Source organism: Meleagris gallopavo, chromosome 1 (assembly GCF_905368555.1).
Source record: "Meleagris gallopavo chromosome 1, MGAL_WU_HG_1.1, whole genome shotgun sequence".
In the NCBI taxonomy this organism is placed as follows: Eukaryota; Metazoa; Chordata; class Aves; order Galliformes; family Phasianidae; genus Meleagris; species Meleagris gallopavo.
This window is the reverse complement of record NC_139404.1, coordinates 69207099-69225023: the sequence shown is the minus strand read 5'-3', so window position 1 is coordinate 69225023 and position 17925 is coordinate 69207099. Positions and strand designations below refer to the sequence as shown.

The 17925-nt window shown below is 40.2% G+C and overlaps 1 protein-coding gene across 5 annotated transcripts in view; it reads right to left on the bottom strand.

The window, feature by feature from the left end:
- The window catches only part of ARHGAP8 (Rho GTPase activating protein 8), a 77490-nt gene extending 60644 nt beyond the window's left edge, over positions 1–16846 (bottom strand). Inside the window, exons 1-2 of one of the 5 annotated variants that reach the window (XM_085232866.1) lie at positions 16497–16846; positions 10677–10801 (exon numbers count right to left, since the gene is read on the bottom strand). The gene's annotated coding sequence lies outside the window, so the exon portion shown is untranslated. Of the gene's footprint in view, positions 1–10676; positions 10802–16235; positions 16259–16289; positions 16418–16496 lie in introns of those variants that run through there. The other 4 variants (XM_085232864.1, XM_085232885.1, XM_085232871.1 and 1 more) reach the window with 4 other exon arrangements.
- Positions 16847–17925: the final 1079 nt, after the last annotated feature.

The following is a 17925-nucleotide window of genomic DNA, read 5'->3' as shown; positions in this document are numbered from 1 at the left end:
TTTCCTTCTCATATGTTATCTGAGCTACATAATATTCTTCCTCAGTGTGCTCCTTGCACAATGTCTACCAAACTCAAAGTCTATATTTTTCATTAGCAATTAGTTTCAAGTATTTTGCATTTTATTTTCATATTCTTTATCCATCATTTTTCACTGGCAATACAGTGGAAAAAGTTAGCTAGGAAGCAAACATCAGGAGAACCAACAGCTAGAGCACAAGACGGTACATTTTTGCACAACTTTCAGTTTAATCACAGAATGGCTGAAGTTGGAAGAGACACGTGGAGGCCATCTAGTCCAATCTCTGCTCAAGTAGGGTCACCCCAAGCTAGTGTCCAGGTCCATGTTCAGGCAGATATTGAAGACACCCCAAAAGGAGAACACACAACATCTCTGAGCAACCTGTACCTGCTCCCCATCTCCTCTGCAGCACAGAAGTGCTTCCTAGTATACATATGGAACATCCTTTTATTCAGTACTCATTCATTTCTTCTTGTCATCACACCAGGCATTCCTGAAGAACCTGGCTGCACCCTCCACACCCACTCTTCAGATATTTGTATACATTGATGGAATTCGCCCTGGACCTCCTCTATCCAGCCTGAATAGCCCCAGCTCTCTCAGCTTCTCCTCACAGGACAGGTGCACCAATCAGATTAATGATTGACTTGGGCCTAGTTCAGATAATGTCAAAACCCTGCCTTGCTATTCAGAGGCTGCATATATTTCTGAATGACGGAAAAAAAAATTCAAAAGTATCACTGTATTTTTCACATACATAACTCATGGACTAGCTTTTAAAAAGGGAACACATCTTCAGCAGCAGAGTAGCTGTGCATCCAGGGGTAGAATATGAGCAGTGCAGTTATCATAGCCATCCTTCTCTTCTTCATAGAATCAAATCACAGAATGGCCTGGGTTGAAAAGGGCCAGAATGGTCATGTAGTTTCAACCCCCCTGCTATGCGCAGGGTTGCCAACCACCAGACCAGGCTGCCCAGAGCCACATCCAGCCTGGCCTTGAATGCCTCCAGGGATGGGGCATCCACAACCTCCTTGGGCAACATGTTCCAGTGTGTCATCACCCTTCTCCCATCTTCTATTCAGGATTCTGTGCAAGTTCTGTGGGGTGCGTTACTTGAGCACACAGAACACACACAGACTCAGTTTAAAATACCGCTTTTTAACAAAAAAAAGTGGAGTTGAGATCTGTACTGCAGGTGAAAATACAGCAAAATCCAACTGCATTGTGCTGAGCAGAGCAGAAACGGGAAGTGTGGAATAAAAATAAATAAATAAAATAAAATAGAGGGGCTGGAATTGCTCTTAAAATCACTTAAAGTAAATTGGGTCTTCTGTTCACTGCAGTGACTTGTCCTTCCACAGAGACAGCAGAGATGCACCCTGCAGCTGGGCTGCAGCTCTCTGCCAGGCTGCCAGTTGCACAGTAGAGCTTTTCGTGCAGTCAGCAGAGCCGCCTAGTGGTATCTTGGGCTTTGCACAGCGCTGAGATATCCTGAGCGAAGTGAACGTACATACAAGATGAGAAAGTCAAATATGCTGTTATGATTTCCACACATCAATTTCGATGAAAAGTGTTTCCGAACCCCGAAATTCAAAAAAATTTAAGCAGCTTTCATTTTAGTACGTTTTCTATTTGGATTCAAATTAATTTTACTGCTGTAATAAGTTCCATTGATTTTGGTGCAGTAAAGATAAATACATATGAATTCCTAGAGCTGGCCACATTTCTCTGAAATGTAAAAATATTTTTAACCAAAATTTCCATGAAAAATTCATTTTAAAGGGAAAATGTAGTTCAGCAATATAGAAAAACAAAAAGAATTTGAAGGATGACTATCATACACACAGGTTGGTATATTCTTATTTACAATGAGAAAGTTATTGCCTTGCAAAGTTCAGTGCAAATTGTTACAACTTGTCCAACTTGCAGATTATCCATGTGGGGATATTCCAATCCACTTTAAAAACATAATTTCTGTCCTTAATTGTATATATACAAATTGATTTCCATACCACATAACACATAAAAACATCCACACTACAATTCAAAGTGAAATACTAGGAATATTTCAGTTACAGGTCAGTGTTAAATCTGCCCCCAAATTTTAATGTGGTTTGGGTTCTTAGATCTTAATTTGACAAGTCTGTATACAGATCTTTCAAAATTAATAAAAATCAGTTAAAAATTTATAACAGTTAAAACTAGCCATCTCCATTGGAAAAAAAAAAAATACATACTATGATATTATACTTCTGGGACAGAGAATAGATAAGGTGTGAATTTACCTGTTCATAAGGCTAAGATAAATAAATAATAATAAAAAAAAACAAAAGCAAAAACAAAATCTATGTTAAAATAGAAGAGTATAAAGTAAAAATGAAAAGCATATGTTCTTAAAAAGAATCAGAACAATGACTTTACCATTTGTCTATCCTGTTCATTTGGGGGATTCTGAGCCTCTTTTTATGTAATGATCAGAGAAGGAGGACACAAAGAGGCTAGTTCCTGCAATGGATTGAGACACAGCCTTAAAAATCAGAAAGAAGGGAAGACAGTCATCCTGTCACAAGTCTTTGTGCTCTATCACACCAAGTTACATACTGATCAAACAGCGCTGATTTCTCCGAAAGTAATTTTCTACTAGTCTTATCAGTGCCTCAAAAATAGGAGAATGGTGTTTTTTTGGTGATGGTAAATGTCCTAGATTTGGAAAGAAACCCAAGTTTGTGCAGCTGCTTTTTTTCATTCTTTCTTTTTCTTCCATTTTTTTCTTTTCAGGATTTACTCCTGGATAAACACTGAATCATAATAATAATTAGCTATCTAAAGCCTCCATGCCATCTGAATTACTTTGTTTCTTTGGATTTTTAATGCCGCCTTGACAGTAAAACTGTGCTCTAACGCTCAGAGCACGTCCACACAACTGTTCCGGATCACAGAAAGCAACTCCACATAGCAGAGCCCCCAGCACAGCACACTGCCACATAGAAATCTCAGCTGATGCCCCAGTTTGGCAGAGCAGTCAGTGTAATGAGAGTGCTTGTTATTTGACACTTTGGTGGTGCTCACCTCCATGGTGCATGACACACAGTCTCCTACAGGGCCCGTGCATGTCCAAGTTGCTCTTGATTACTTCTTTAGCTCCCACATCCACCAAGTTTCTCATTCTTCCTTCTCCCCGTTCAGCCTTCATTTTTACTCATCTCTTTGTTTTCCCTTCTTCCACCATGATCCTTGTTTTCCACGTTTTTCCTAGCTCCTTTATCCTGGCCTAATTCTTCTCCACAACTCTTTTCTCTATTGATGTGCAAGTTCTTCTGCCTAGACTCCTCCTTCCTTCTCTCTCCCAGCACAAACAGACTTCAAGTTTCTGGGCTGTACATGAATGAGTGAACTACCAAAGCCGCAGGAACAAATAGGTAACAAGCTCATAACTGCAAGTAAGATGTTTCTCTAGTTCTCCACATCATTTACAGTTATTCTGTTATCTGTTAGAACAGAATTCTCTCTGAAGTTTGCAGAAAGATCTCTTATTTTAGAGCTTCTTGAATGTTTCATCCCTCTATGCTTTCACTGCTTAAGCTGCTAATGGTGAAATCTGACTGAATGAGTAAACACATTTGTTTATATTTCCTTAGCACTTACAATTATACTGGCAACCACAGCTGCAATTGTCTAATCAACAAACAGTTTTCATTTGTGATATAGTGTTTGGTGACGCTTGATGGCTCAATAACCTGATACACAAACAGTTTGCATCTCTTATTAGCAGCCTGAATATGAAGCTTACTCCACATTCATCCAGTGGGTGTGTAGCAGTACAGATAGCAGAGACCAGTAACTGAATAACAGACACAGCAAATATTTTCATCAAATATGATAAATGGAAACATTCTAATCAAATATGGTAAATGTAATTTTGAAACACTCTCTTAACCCCAATTGGTTTGACCTTGTTTAGAACACAAACTTACTAATGTTGAAGGTGGGATGCTTACATGCTATGTTGCACTTGATTCAGTGATAAATCAGACTACACTTTTGATGCCTTCCGTGCGTAATATTTAATAGCACTGCATTCATTTACAACAATCATCCACTCTATACGAAGCAGATAAAGTAAAATTGTTACACTGTGTAAGAAAGCAAATTTCCAGCAAGGAGGATAATAAATGCAGGGTAGCACGCTCCTGAAATGAGAAGTTTGGGTGCCATTGACAACAGTTTCTCCCCTCAGAGAGAAACTTATGGGAGAGCAAAGTATTAATTCTTTTTTTCCCTACACATACACAAAAAAAAATTAGAACATAATTACTGAAAACAGTACAGATGATGGAGTAGGATAGAGATATGAAAGTGCAGGGTTATTGCCTCATGCAGGACAACCAAGCCCCTACTGCAGCAATGGTGCAGCTTGGAACACCCTTTACAGGCTGTTCTGGGCTACAAACTGCCCCATTATGCTGTTAAAACAACTCTGTTCACTCCCATCTTTCCTCCAAAATGGGGAACTATTTATAGTTCCCAGTTAATAGGGAAAGATGTCACATAGATCTCACTAACTTAAGAAACCATCTTCCCACAGATCTACACTAGAGATAATACCAAAATGTATTGCAAAAAGCCTGCCCCTATAACGCTGAGACCATGCCTTTGCAAAGTCTTTCCCCCCCCAGCCCTCAACCTCCCTGCTGGGAAAAATTAAGCATGTCAGAATGAAATATAAATTGTTTCTCTACTGCATACAAATATCTGCATGTATCAGCTATTCCCAATTCTAAAAGCACTGAAGTAAAGGGATTATTTCTACCCTTTACTAGCAAAGAGCTTTTGGAAATGCTCTTTTGTTGTTTGAAACACTGCAGCTATTTTCTTATCGCATCCACTCGTTCATCTGGCACAGAGCAAGCACGTGGAAAAAAAAGTGCCTAATGTGTAACCAATTAACAGAAAGCCATGTATGCCTGCTATATTGTTAAAGCAAAATTATCTGAACGTGGATAAGTGGTTGCAACATGACACACTACAACACCATGTTTTGATTCAGTGTAAATGTTTATTGACTAAACAAAATTACTGTAATGTAATCATAATAAACATTAATGATCAGTCATCTATGGAACTTGCTTTCTGAATTAGTAAATGGTAATGCACACTAATGTGGCAGAATTATGTTGGCTGAACCCATGTTTAACCAGAGCTTCTGGCTCAAGGGATTAAACAATTTCAATTGCAGACAAGTATATTTTTAAGACTGTATTTTATAATTAAATTAATCTGACAAGTTACTGGACAAAGGGTTGGTGTATTATTATAAAAAGGTTTTGCTTTTTTTAATTGCATAATTATTCACCAAGGATTTCTCTAGCTGGAATAAATTAGGGCTTGTAAAATAAATAAATATTCTTCCTGTTTTTAAATAACACAGGGCCAGTGTTTCCAGTTCTTGTCAAGATGTGGTTGTAGTTCACCCAACTTACCACCATCCCTCCCATAACCTAGCTATCCCAAAATGAAATAGGACTTTACAGAAAAGGAGAATAGTTCCAAAAGCTCATGTTTAGCTACAAATCTCAATTCGAAATCAAGTAAAATGATGATAACAGCACATAACATTCCACTGTTTCTCTATTGACATGGGACCAGCTCTTCATCTGAGCACTAAAGTGCTGGCTGCCTGAAATAATTATTTCTCCATTAAGTCACAACTACTAAGATTAAATGTTTTCCTCCAAGCAAATGTGTAAATTATCATAACTTACTTTAAAAGGCAGGAAATCTAAAACCATAAAGCCTGGTAGTGTTTCCTAAAGGAGTTCAGTGCTTGATGTCAGCTCAATTGACTAAGCAGCCTACCAGATGTTTCTAATGAGAACTCAGTCATTGATCAGCCAAGGAAGGTTATAGGTTTCAAACCAGTTTGTGTATTCTATAATATCAATTCAATCAAGCTGAAAAACAGGTGCTTCAAATCTAACCTTGATCCCAAATTCTTTCCGTAATTTTTAGTCCACTTTTTTGGTCCACCCCAACTCTCCCCTTTACTCACATCAGCACATCTTATCCACAGAATCTTACTCTTCAAAACATTTCCCCTGCTAGATCTTTTGGAGTTATAACTGAACAAAAACGGAGAAATAATTTAATCTCTCAAGACTTGCTACTGTTTTCTTAATGTTGGAATTTTAAAGACGACGTTAAAGTGTTTACTAAAACTTACTACAAGGTCACAAATATTCCATTTGACAGTTTTTATGAGCAAAGCTATTAGTTTGTGAGAGGTAACATTTATGGAAGAACATGAAGAATTCTTGTAGGTGAAAAAGTGCAAAATAATACATTTGTGAAAGACTGTGGAGTAGAGGAAACTAGAGGAAGAAAAAGAAATAGAAAAGGAAAGGGGGAGGGAGATGGGGAAGTCAGATCTTTCCACAATAAATTGTAACAGGTGGGTAAAAAAAAAATAGTAGGTTACAATTAAAGTTTGAAATGTAGCTAAAAAGCTTCCTGTTCATTTTTCCCTCTTATTCACTATGCCTATGCTTTATAAAGATTTAATTCCCTTGCCTGAAATGGCATACAGACCTTCAAAATCCCAGTTAAAATCTGCATGAGAAACATCTCATAGCATGGTTCAGTGATGCACTGTCACCTTCAACTTCTCTGTACCATATCAGAAAATTGAGGTCACATGAAAGAAAGAAATTATCCAGCATAAATGAACTCTATGAATTCAAATTTGCTCAAAAAATTCTGGCAGGTTAACTTTTTATCTGAAAGATTTATGTGATGTCTAGCATCTCCTGCCCTCCCAATGCTGACATAAACAAGAATTTATGCCTTTTTGCTGCCCCCATGTAGTTTGACTAACTTGACAGCAATGGGATTGTGCATCACTACATAAGCTAGATCAAATTTTTATTGCTGGGCAGTCTGCTTGCATGTATATTTGGTAAACATGGTTGTGAGACCATTGCACCATTATGAAGGCTTCTACCCTGAACACTTCATCATCTTATCTAAAAGTTTTTTCTATATCCATATATATTTAACTGCGCCCCACAAGCATGCACAAAGCATCATCCTGAGACATAATCAACATTTAAAGCATCTGAAAGATAAAAAATCCTACTTCTAAGGTACAGAGAAAATGATGCACGCTAGTCCATTAGTCTGCATGAAACACTACTAAAGGATCCTAAGATGTACTTAACAACATTGGTATCCATATCTTTTTGAATTACGTTGGTACTTTCAAACGTATGTTTGCTAACTGCTACACAAATCTAAAGATACAAATGCATTTACCTTACAAGGCCATATTGTTTGTTTATTCTTTTTCTTTCCCTGTGGCACATCACAAAAAATTGAAAACTTTGAGAAATGTTATATTACTTACGTAGAAGTAGTCATTTGTGTTGCCACAGTCTGAAGTACTATTGCAAGAGTAATGACATGAAGATCTGAATTTAAGCAAGAAATAGAGGGAATGATAAGATGGTTTTCTTGTTTATGTTTATTGTTGTTGTTTGTTGCTGTTTATTATTATTGCTATTGTTATTCTTATTATTATTATTATTAGATGAGGGGAAAAAAAAACTGCTAAGATTCCAGGGTATAAGCCCTTCAGGTAACCTCAAAGAGAAGTTTGTGCACCTGTTAACTTATCATTTTATGCACCTTCAAACAATATTCCCTTTGATATGTTTAATAAATATTTAATAAGCAGTATATAAACAAGAAAGTGCAGTTTGAGAAAGATTCAAGAGGACAAAGCTAACATAAGTCAGCTGTGGAAAGCAGAAAGGACATAAGTAGAAGAGGAGAATATACAAACTACCAATAAATGCAATGATAGGACATAAATGATGTTATCAGACAAAATTTTTTGTTCTATAACTGTCATAACTTAAAACTTAACCTTTTAAATAAATCTCCATTTTTTCTTTAACAACCCTTATACTCTTCCCAGCGATGGGGACACCTAACTTACCTTACTAGAAATGCTATGTAACACAATCAACCTGGTTGGCAAGAAAAAATTTGTTTAGATTGGTAAGTATTTGTGCTGTAATTATCTTAGCTGCTGGCCACAATTAATAAATTAATAAAGAAATAGATAAAGAAATAGCTATTCTAGCTGTTTCTCAAATCAGCTTCACCTTTTTTAGTAGTGGCTTAGATGTCAATTACCTGGAAAGAATTCAGAGCCAGCATGAAAAGTCCTTCCATTCTCTCAGAAGGTCAACTGAAACTATGCAGCACCAAACAAAGCAAAACACAGAACATTCTCCCCCACTTACTAGGTAAGTTTTCACTTACAGTGACACGCTAGTGTTAAGTCTGGAAATTCCATCAGTATAGCAAAATATTCGACAGTGTTTACTGCCCCTTCCAGTTGAGCATAAGATTTTTCCTTAGTTTACAATTATTTTTAGGTGGTATTTTAATGGTTCCTAGTTGGTACTATTCTGTACTTAGACATCTTCACTGTCTCTTCAGTACATAACTAATTCCTTTGCATGGGTCTTACACAAAGGGAAGATAAGCCTTTTGTAAGTGACAAGAAAATGAAGCACGAGAAAATCTCCCAGGTGGTCAGAGAGAGTAAGAAACAAATTTGATATGTGAAGCTAGTTATAATCAATTGCTTAAAAATTACTGATTTTTTTGTTCCTATAAATGCAGTTCTTCCTGATTTAACTGCAGTGTATCATTAAATATTTATAGATGGGAAGCCAGCAGGTAACAGCAAACAATCAGTGAGGCCACCACACGCAGAGCAAAACATATGACACTCATAAAAAAAGACCTATATCACTTGTATTTATGTAACACCATTATGCAGTATGATACTACATCCAAGCTCTACTTGCAGACAGCTGTTGAATCAAATGGTTTTCTTCTTCTTTTTGTTTTTCCTCTCTTCCCCCCCTTTTTCCTTCAGTATTTTCCTTTGTAGATCTTAACAACATATCTTTTATCATGACTTGTAGGGTTCTGACTGCAAAGATAAGGTTACAACTGTGAGTTTGTCAAGTCTGCTTAATCTTTCTGTCAAGCAAAACAGTATGTATAATAAATCCAGATGCTGAGACAAATAAAGCTGCAAACAGAACCTCAACTTATTCTGCTACCCGAACTGTCTCAAAAGAATTTCCTTACCACCAACCAAGCTCAAAAAACAAAACAAAACAAAAAACAACAAACAAACAAACAAACAAAAACAACCATTGCCAAAGCAAACATCACCCAGTGGACACACTGGAACAGGAAAGATAATATTAAGCCTTCAGGCACTGCTTTTTTTTTTTTTTCCTGGCTTACAAGTTTAACCTAAAAGCTCACCTACCCATTTAGTGACACTCCTGCATACACAGCATGAGGTTCCATCCCCAGGGAAATCAGTCAGCACTATATTTGACACTGACCTCAAGCTGAGCTGAGATAGAATCACACATTCAGGTATTTTTAATTTATTTATTTTTTTTTTTTATCCCAAGCAGAGCATCAGTTCTTACTGTAAAATTCTCTTCTAAAGTATTCAAGAGTTGTCCACATTCTGTCGTGAGTCACCTTTCTTTCCCTGTGGCACTCAGTCTCAGCAGAGGCTGAAACTGTCATTTCTCAGTTTCTAAATACAGGGTAAAATCCTGTAAACGAATAGAATAGTTTTCAGGAAAAAAAAAAAAGTTTTTTTCTTCATATTTCATCCAATAGGCGACAATAAGCATGATATCCATGCAAAGGTACATAGTAATATTAAACTGAGTTGTAAATCCAAAGCTACAATGGTGTCCAGATCACCATATATCAAAGCCAGAAATAAATGAGAAGCTGGATCTTCAGTATTCTCTAAAGCTGCAGTGCTCAGCCTGTGTTGTAAAAACATTGCTCAAAGCCTGCTTTGAAGAGTACATGCCAAAATTCGGAATGCCAGCCTCAGACTCTAGTGAGTAGCTTCTCAAGTTTGGGGCAGCTTCCAGAATTGGAGAATCCAGTGACACTACAGACCTCTGTTAATAAGGAGAGGGAGGAGGGTGGGAGTTGATAATGACCTTGTACCATTTTCCTGGCCGCCCTTGTTTGAACCTACCCTAAGTTTCACCTGCTTATCTGCATGAGCACTGTGGTGGCCAGCTGAGTAGCACCATAAATGCCTGAGAATCATAGAATCATTTAGGTTGGAAAAGACCTTCAAGATCATCATGTTTTAGAAAGTTGTGGTGAGAACAGACACCAATTATTCCCTATGAGGAATTCCTGGTGAATATTTCTCTTGAAGCTCTGGCCCTTATGAGCACGATCCCGCAACACTGTGCCAAAGGCAATATAATCCTCAATGGTTGTGGCAGCCAGGGAAAAGAGGAAGCCCAAAGCCTCCAGCAGGCTTGATTTCAAAATTTGAAAAGCCTAGTGTAATACAAGCACTGCACAGCATATATAAAATGTCAGGCTAAGAATTTACTGTTAAAAGAAATATTTCCAGAATATATTAACATTAAAAAAAAAAGTTAGGTATCTTTAGAATGGATGAATCAAAGAAACAGCCCTTCAGGCAGACATCACTGTAAGGCAATGAAGTTACAGTGCTGTGGATTTTCTTTGTTACAGACAGGACTGATATCATAAGTCACTAACATGAAGGTTACCTCAGTCTTCCAAGTTAGTGACCCTGTTTTCAGTTCTTCACAACTTCATTTGCCGGCTGAAATCTTCCAGACTTGAAAAGAAGCATGTGAATATGATGTGAATTCAGGAAGAATTACTGAGAAGGCTGCGTGAAAGAAGTGGAACAAGATATGAAAGGAGATGGAGAAAAGTTCAGTCCCTGCTGGAGATAACAGACATAAAATCAGTGCCCACTAATGTAGCTTGGAATGAAATCCAAGATTGTTCTACCTCACTATTTTCTTCCTACCAGTATACCAGCTCTTACACTCCTTGGTCATACAAATAATACAGCTCCTATTTACTATTCCATCACATCAAAACACACAAGTCTGGACAGTTAAGCTTGAGATTCAGACTTGATGATGACTTAAACTACGGTCAATACAATAACTTGCAACAGAATCACGATGTTTTTTGGTTTTGTTTTTTTTTAAATTAAAGGATTATATATTGATACAAAGTCACAGAGTTTGTTACAGGGATATCAATGTGCTCCCTAAGCCTACCTACTTACCTTCAGAAATGCCAAAAATTAGTTTGCCTCAAAAATGTGATCTCAGATCTCTATGTATGAGTAAAGATACATTTTTAATTACAGGCTCAGAACAGTAATTTTTCTTTCCATATAAATCTTACTTCAGCTTCTGCATAGGAAAACGTTATTCAGGAGCACTGAATAACCACCTCTCCTTGCTGATGATTGCCTTTCCCCCTTTCTGCACTCACAGAGACAAGACGTGCCCAGAGATGAGAAGAATGGATGGTCTCAGAGTTAATATCAAAGAGCTAAAATCTATTTTTGCCTCTGACAACAATTTCCAATAAGATACCTTGTAAATTATGAAACAAAACTTAGACAATTTAAAGACTACCTACAAGCTTCCTAAGAAACAATATGTAAGAAATACAACAGGATGGTTCCCTCAGAACCAATTCTAGCTTACTCCCTTTCACTGATAGATCTGCAAGGCCTTTCACATGGTCCCACACCACATCCTTTTCTCAAAGTTAAAGAGATTTGTAAGGTTAACTATCCTATGGATACAGAACTGGTTGGATGGTTGCAGCCACAGCGTTGTCGTCAACGGCTCTGTGTCCAGTTGGAGGCTGGTAGTAAGTGGAATCTCACATGAGTTCATCTTGGGACGATTGTCTTCAATTTCTGTATCAACAACTTAGACAATGGAATCAAATGCACTCTCAGCAAGTTTGCTGATGACACTAAGCTGATACAACAGAAGGAAGGAATGCTATCCAAAGGGACCTGGACAAGCTTGAAAGTCTAGTCAGGTTCAATAAGGCCAAGACTACACTTGGGTCACAGCAATCCCAGATACGTGTACAGGCCAAGAGAATGATTGTCTTTAAGATCTCTTCCAACCCAAGCCATTCTGTGATTCTGTGATCTGCCATGTTCTTTGAATGATGAAAACAAATACCATCTCCAATTTTGGAATAAATTTTAAAAGTTCTCAAAGAAATGACTGTATATTTAGGGTTTTCAAAAGGGAGAGAGGGGGAGAGATGATTTTTTCTTCAAAAGACTAAAAATACAGAGAGCAGCCTGACATAAAGAACTGGCTTGAGAATCAAAGAAAAATGAGCACAGTCATTAGTCTAATGAAAACACAAAACTAGTGCTAGAAGACAGAATTCAGTGCAGGCCACTAATTCCCAGAGCCTGATGTTGGACACACAGTCCCAGATTCTCAGAGGCACCAGCAGTCTCTGATATAGTAAATGGCAGCATGCACTGGATCCAAAATTTCTTATGAATATGTGGTTTGACATCATATTCCACACTTACAGGATTAGAGGATTGCTATTTCTCACATGATCATCTGCTCATGCTACTTATTCCCCATCTGCAGTCACTGTCTGCATATGCTGTGAAAATTATTGTCACCATGGATCAAAGATTATGCCTCCAGAAGACAGATTGCAGGAAGAGGAGAAGAAAATCTCAAAAAATATGGGTTGCATCAATATCACATAAAGTGCATTCTGTAATAAAGAATGAAAGTTTCACTATGCATGAACAAGGTAAGACTTCCAGTAGAAGCTGAGAAGAAATACTTTTCTCATTTATTTTTTCCTTCAAAAGCAAAGGGAATTCCAACCTGTGCGACATGCCTGCCTCGCAAGCTTGTCAAAGGTGTGTCCTGCTGTAATGGCTAAATTGTCTGACTTGAAAAGGGTTATGCTGGTGCAGAAGTCGGCAAGAAATTATGAAAGATTCAACATGAGCTGGCAGTGTGTGTTTGTAGTCCAGAAAGCCAACCATATCCTGGGTTGTATCAAGAGAAGTGTGACCAGCAGGTTGAGGGAGGTGTCTCTGCCCCTCTACTCTGCTCTCATGAGACCCCATCCGGAGTACTGCATCCAGTTCCGCAGCCTTCAACACAGGAAGGACGTGGAGCTATTGGAACAGGTCTAGAGGAGGGCCTCTAAGATGATCAGGGGGCTCAAACTCCTTCCATACAAAGATAGGCTGAGAGAGTTGGGGCTCTTCAGCCTGGAGAAGGCTGCAAGACCTGATAGCAGCCTTCCAGTACCTGAGGGGACCTACAGGAAAGCTGGGGAGGGGCCTTTTAGAAGGGTAGGTAGAAACAAGACAAGGGGAAATTGTTTTAAACTGGGAGAGGGTAGATTTAGACTAGATATCAGGAAGAAATTATTTACTGTGAGGGTAGTGAGACACTGCAACGTGTTGTCCAGTGAGGTTGTGAATGCTCCTTTCCTGTAAGCACTCAAGGCCAGGCTGGATGGGGCTTCGAGCAACCTGGTCTAGAGGGAGGTGTCCCTCCCTGTAACAGGGGGTTGGAACTAGGTGATCTTAAAGGTCCCTTCTAACCCAAACCATTCTATGATTCTATGATTCTAAATCTGTAATCTCAACTGTGGACACAGTGACCATTAAGCTGCCTGGATCCCCTGATTTCCACCTCTCAGAGGGGCACCTGTAGTCACATTAACATTTTGGTCTATCACTTGCACAATCTGGAGGAGACAATCTTTATCCTATCTTTATGTAGAGTTATAATAGAATCATAGAATTGCTCAGGTTGGAAAAGACCTCAAAGATCATCGAGTCCAACCACAATCTAACCATACTACCGTAACTCTAACAACACTCCACTAGATCATGTCCCTGAGCACCACATCCAAACGGTTTTTAAACATATCCAGGGATTGTGACTCAACCACCTCCCTGGGGAGCCTATTCCAGTGCTTAACAACCTTTCTGTAAAGAAGTTCTTCCTGATATCCAACCTTTAAGTCCCATAAAAATGTAACAGATCTGTAATTTTAAGAAAAAAAAATAAGTATTAAATAAAATTGGAGTTTTAATTACAATAATGTCTACCAAAGAATGAGTGTTCAATTATAGCTGAATTTCAAACTCAAACCAGACCAGTCAGCACAGTATAAATGCCTACAGATATAATACACACAAACACTTTTTACCAAGGTCAGTTTTGACTTTGAACATATCTGTATGTTCAAAGTATATCTGAAGGAAAAGCAAACAAACAAACAAAAAACTGTTACATTTAAAACCCATGTAAGCATACAGAGTACTTACTCAGCTCTGTCAAACAATGACTTCTATCCGTATACTTAAAGAAATGCTTAAGACTTAGTAAGAGGAGTATGAAAGTACTGCTTACACATTTTCCCAGCTGTACTATTGTTAAACATTTATTCAAGCCAGAAGATCTTAAAAACACAGTTTAGATCAACTACGGCTATTTACTTTTTGAATTCCTGCTCTAACAATGAAAAAGGGAAGTCGCTTTCATTTCACATTTTAAAGTCAGTTCCATTGCATATTTTTATCTGAAGCCACTGGAACAAGCAACTTATTTGTGTTAAAGCAACTTTTAAAAGGAACTTATTTTGTTACAGAATCTTCATCTGTTTTAGTTCTATTAAAAGCCCTCTTCAGCAAACCGCTAAATTTGAGATAAAATGGCATGTTCTTTAAGAAAGCATGCCAAAGATTAGTAACAAGTCTGTGACAAAAATCACACTTTGATCCCAAAATGCCTTACAGAAGCACAGTTCACCTCTCCTCAGAAGAGGTTTTGGGGCAGAAGAGTGGTCCTTACATCTTCTGTCAATGAATGCCACTCAGGAAAGTGCTTTCACTTCTGTACCCAGCCACATAGGTTGGACTTGCAGCATGGAAAAGACCAGACCAAAGTAGCTCAGTGATCACTCAGCACAGGGACTGAGTAACAGACTAAGAGCTTATCTGTGTTAAAAAGAGAAAAATGTAAAAATCTCAGCAAGGCTACAACATTACAACACAGCATAAAGGACAGGAGACTCCTTGCTGTGCACCGCAATGCGTTCGTGGTGTCATCCAAAATCTGTGGGAAGGGGAAAGACATCTGGAAACGGGCTTTTCCCTCAGATTTGGGACAAGCTGTTTAGTTACAGCACAGGTGCACGAGAGAAGCTTAGCCTCTTTTGTCCCTACTGAATTTCGGCCTCTCGGTGGATGACTTCTACCACGATGCATTCCCAAGGGCGGCTGTAGGGGAGGAATTGAAGGAATGCTGGCAGCAGCTCCCCGGCTGGACTGGCTCCAGACTGCACTCTGGGCCACTGCAGCTCCTGTGAGCTTCTGTCTGCCTCAGCTAAACCCTTTCCTGCTCCTACCTGCAAATCTCGCTGGGAAATAAAGTGGCAGGACCACCAACTGGAACAGCTGGACAGGTCAGAATCGAAGAATTCACAAGAGGAGTTCAGCCCCTTGTGCACATGCACAATGATACAGATCTTAATGACATATCATGTTTTTTGGTTACTCAAGGCTGCAGCCTTTATGGTTTCATAAAAAATATGCTGCAACACTGAAAAATCAAGCTAATCATACACATATTATGATAGCAATGAAGAATAATCACTTTTTCAACGGGCTGGTAGCAGAGGAGGAAAGAAAACCCTAAAAATACAGTATATCAGTATATAGCTGGAGACATTCTGCATGAGATTTTATGGCTTCTAGTTACAGTATTGCAGGTTTCTACGCCCACAGTTTAAGTGGTATCTAGACAACCATCTGACGCTGCAATCTTACCAGCGCTTTCCCCTTTCCTAGTGATGTTTAACAGCAACGTGAGCTTCAGGCTTGGAACAGGTCTCACATGCAGAACGTTTGGTCCTCCCACAAAATCAGCAGGCACATCCACAAGAGCACAAACTCACCCACCAACCATCAGACAACACATTCTAGATGTACAGAATCCTCCTGAACTGAGTCATATCCCTGTGTAAACAGCCACAGGTCTCAGCACTGGGACCGACGAGCCAACAGCCACATATAACGTTGGTTAGGGCATAACCCTATTGCAGGTTAGGGCACAACCCTTTCCCTCATTGCAACCTTTGAATCCTATCATTGTGAGAGCTGTAAAAATGAAAGCGCCCTGTGGAAGGATGTGCTCACACCTCCACTTCAGGCTGGCTCAAAGTCAGCGCTCTCCAAGTCAAAGCTCTCACCACAAACATCCCCTCAGCGCACTCACTTCAGGTCCTTGGGAAGAGAAGCCCACCCAGGGCTTGGCTGAACGCGCACATACCCACACGCAGCTCCACAGAGCTCTCTGCGGACTCCTGCAGCTCTACGCAAACAGCCCTCTCCCTCCCGCAGTCTCGCAGCTCCTTTTGCCCTTCCCGGGGAAAACCCGTGCACGCTCCTGAGGACAGGAGCCAGGCGGGGCCGCTGCTCGCCGCCTCTCTCCCCGTGCCTCCGGCGAAACCCGGACGGCCGTGCCGGCCTCACATACCTGGCGGCGGCGGTGGGGCCGGCGGGCACCACAGGTGCTTCTGCAGGCCGGGACGGGACGAGGCGAGCAGGCGGGCGGTGGCGGCAGCAGCAGCAGCAGCAGCACCGCCCCGGGGCCGGCCTCACCTGCGGGCGGCCGGAGGAGGAGCGAGGCCGGATCGGGGCACGGAGCCTCCAAGCCCCCTGGAGGAGGCGAAGCTCGAGGCGGCCGCCCTCACCTCAGGCACGCAGCGGGGAGAGAGGGAGAGAGAGAGGGGAGAGGCTGCTCCGGGACGGCTTAAAGCCAGTCTGGCCGCGGGGTAGAGGCACGGCAAAGTCCCAGATCCTTTCACTTTCCCTTCCTGCTGCAGGACCTGGCAGGAGGCGTGAGGCTGAGGGTGCTGCCGCCCCGCAGGCTCCTAGCTCCACACTCATGTAGCCTGGGGTTTAACTGAATTAGTCCAGAGGGGAGTAGGAGAATAAAACCGGATGCAAAAGCAAGATATGGAAATTAATCTCATTTTAATGCCTCTGTTGATGAGGGGGAAAGAAAAATCAGATATCAAGTTTTTGAGAATTGCCATTTGAGTACAGTAGCGAACATCCAAACAATGGCAACAAGGCTTGTGAAGGATTTGGAGAGTATGTCCTGCAAGGAGCAACTAAAGGAACTGAGGCCGTTTAGTCTGGGGAAAAGGAGGGTAAGGGGGGAGGAGACCTTATTGCTCTCTTCAAATTTTGATCTTCAAAGGTGATTGAAGCGAGAGCGGGGTTGGTCTCTTCTCACTGATGACAGGTGACAGGACGAGGGGAAATGGCTTCAAGTTGCACCAGGGTAAGTTTAGGTTGGATATCAGGGAAACCTTCTTTACAGAAAGCGTTGATAAGCACTGGAATAGGCTCCCCAGGGAGGTGGTTGAGTCACCATCCCTGGATGTGTTTAAAAACCGTTTGGATGTGGTGCTCAGGGACATGATGAGTTGTTAGAATAGAGTAGTAGAGAGTTAGATTGCGGTTGGACTTGATGATCTTTGAGGTCTTTTCCAACCTGAGCTATTCTGTGATTCTATGATTCTATTGGCAAAATCACCCTCTGTAGTTCACTCAGTGATCTGCAGCAGAAAAGCCAAATACAGCCCTTGTGCAAGGCCTGTTTGGTGGTTTTGCTCCATTCATCAGGGCAGCGAACAGGTGACAGCTGCCCAGTGTAATGTCACAGCCTATACAAATACGTATATCCTACAGATGACTGACATGTACATAACTTTTCACATAGTTTTTTCAATAGTGTGTGACACCAGTAGCTCCTCCAGGCTACCCAGACATCCCTATGCCATTAGGAGTGGTCTAAAGTACCATTAGCGTCCTAATAAAGATAAAATACTCCAAATTAGTGTTCTGTCCCAGTCTTGCCTGAACCATTCTGTTTTCAAAGTGCTTCCTTGTACTCG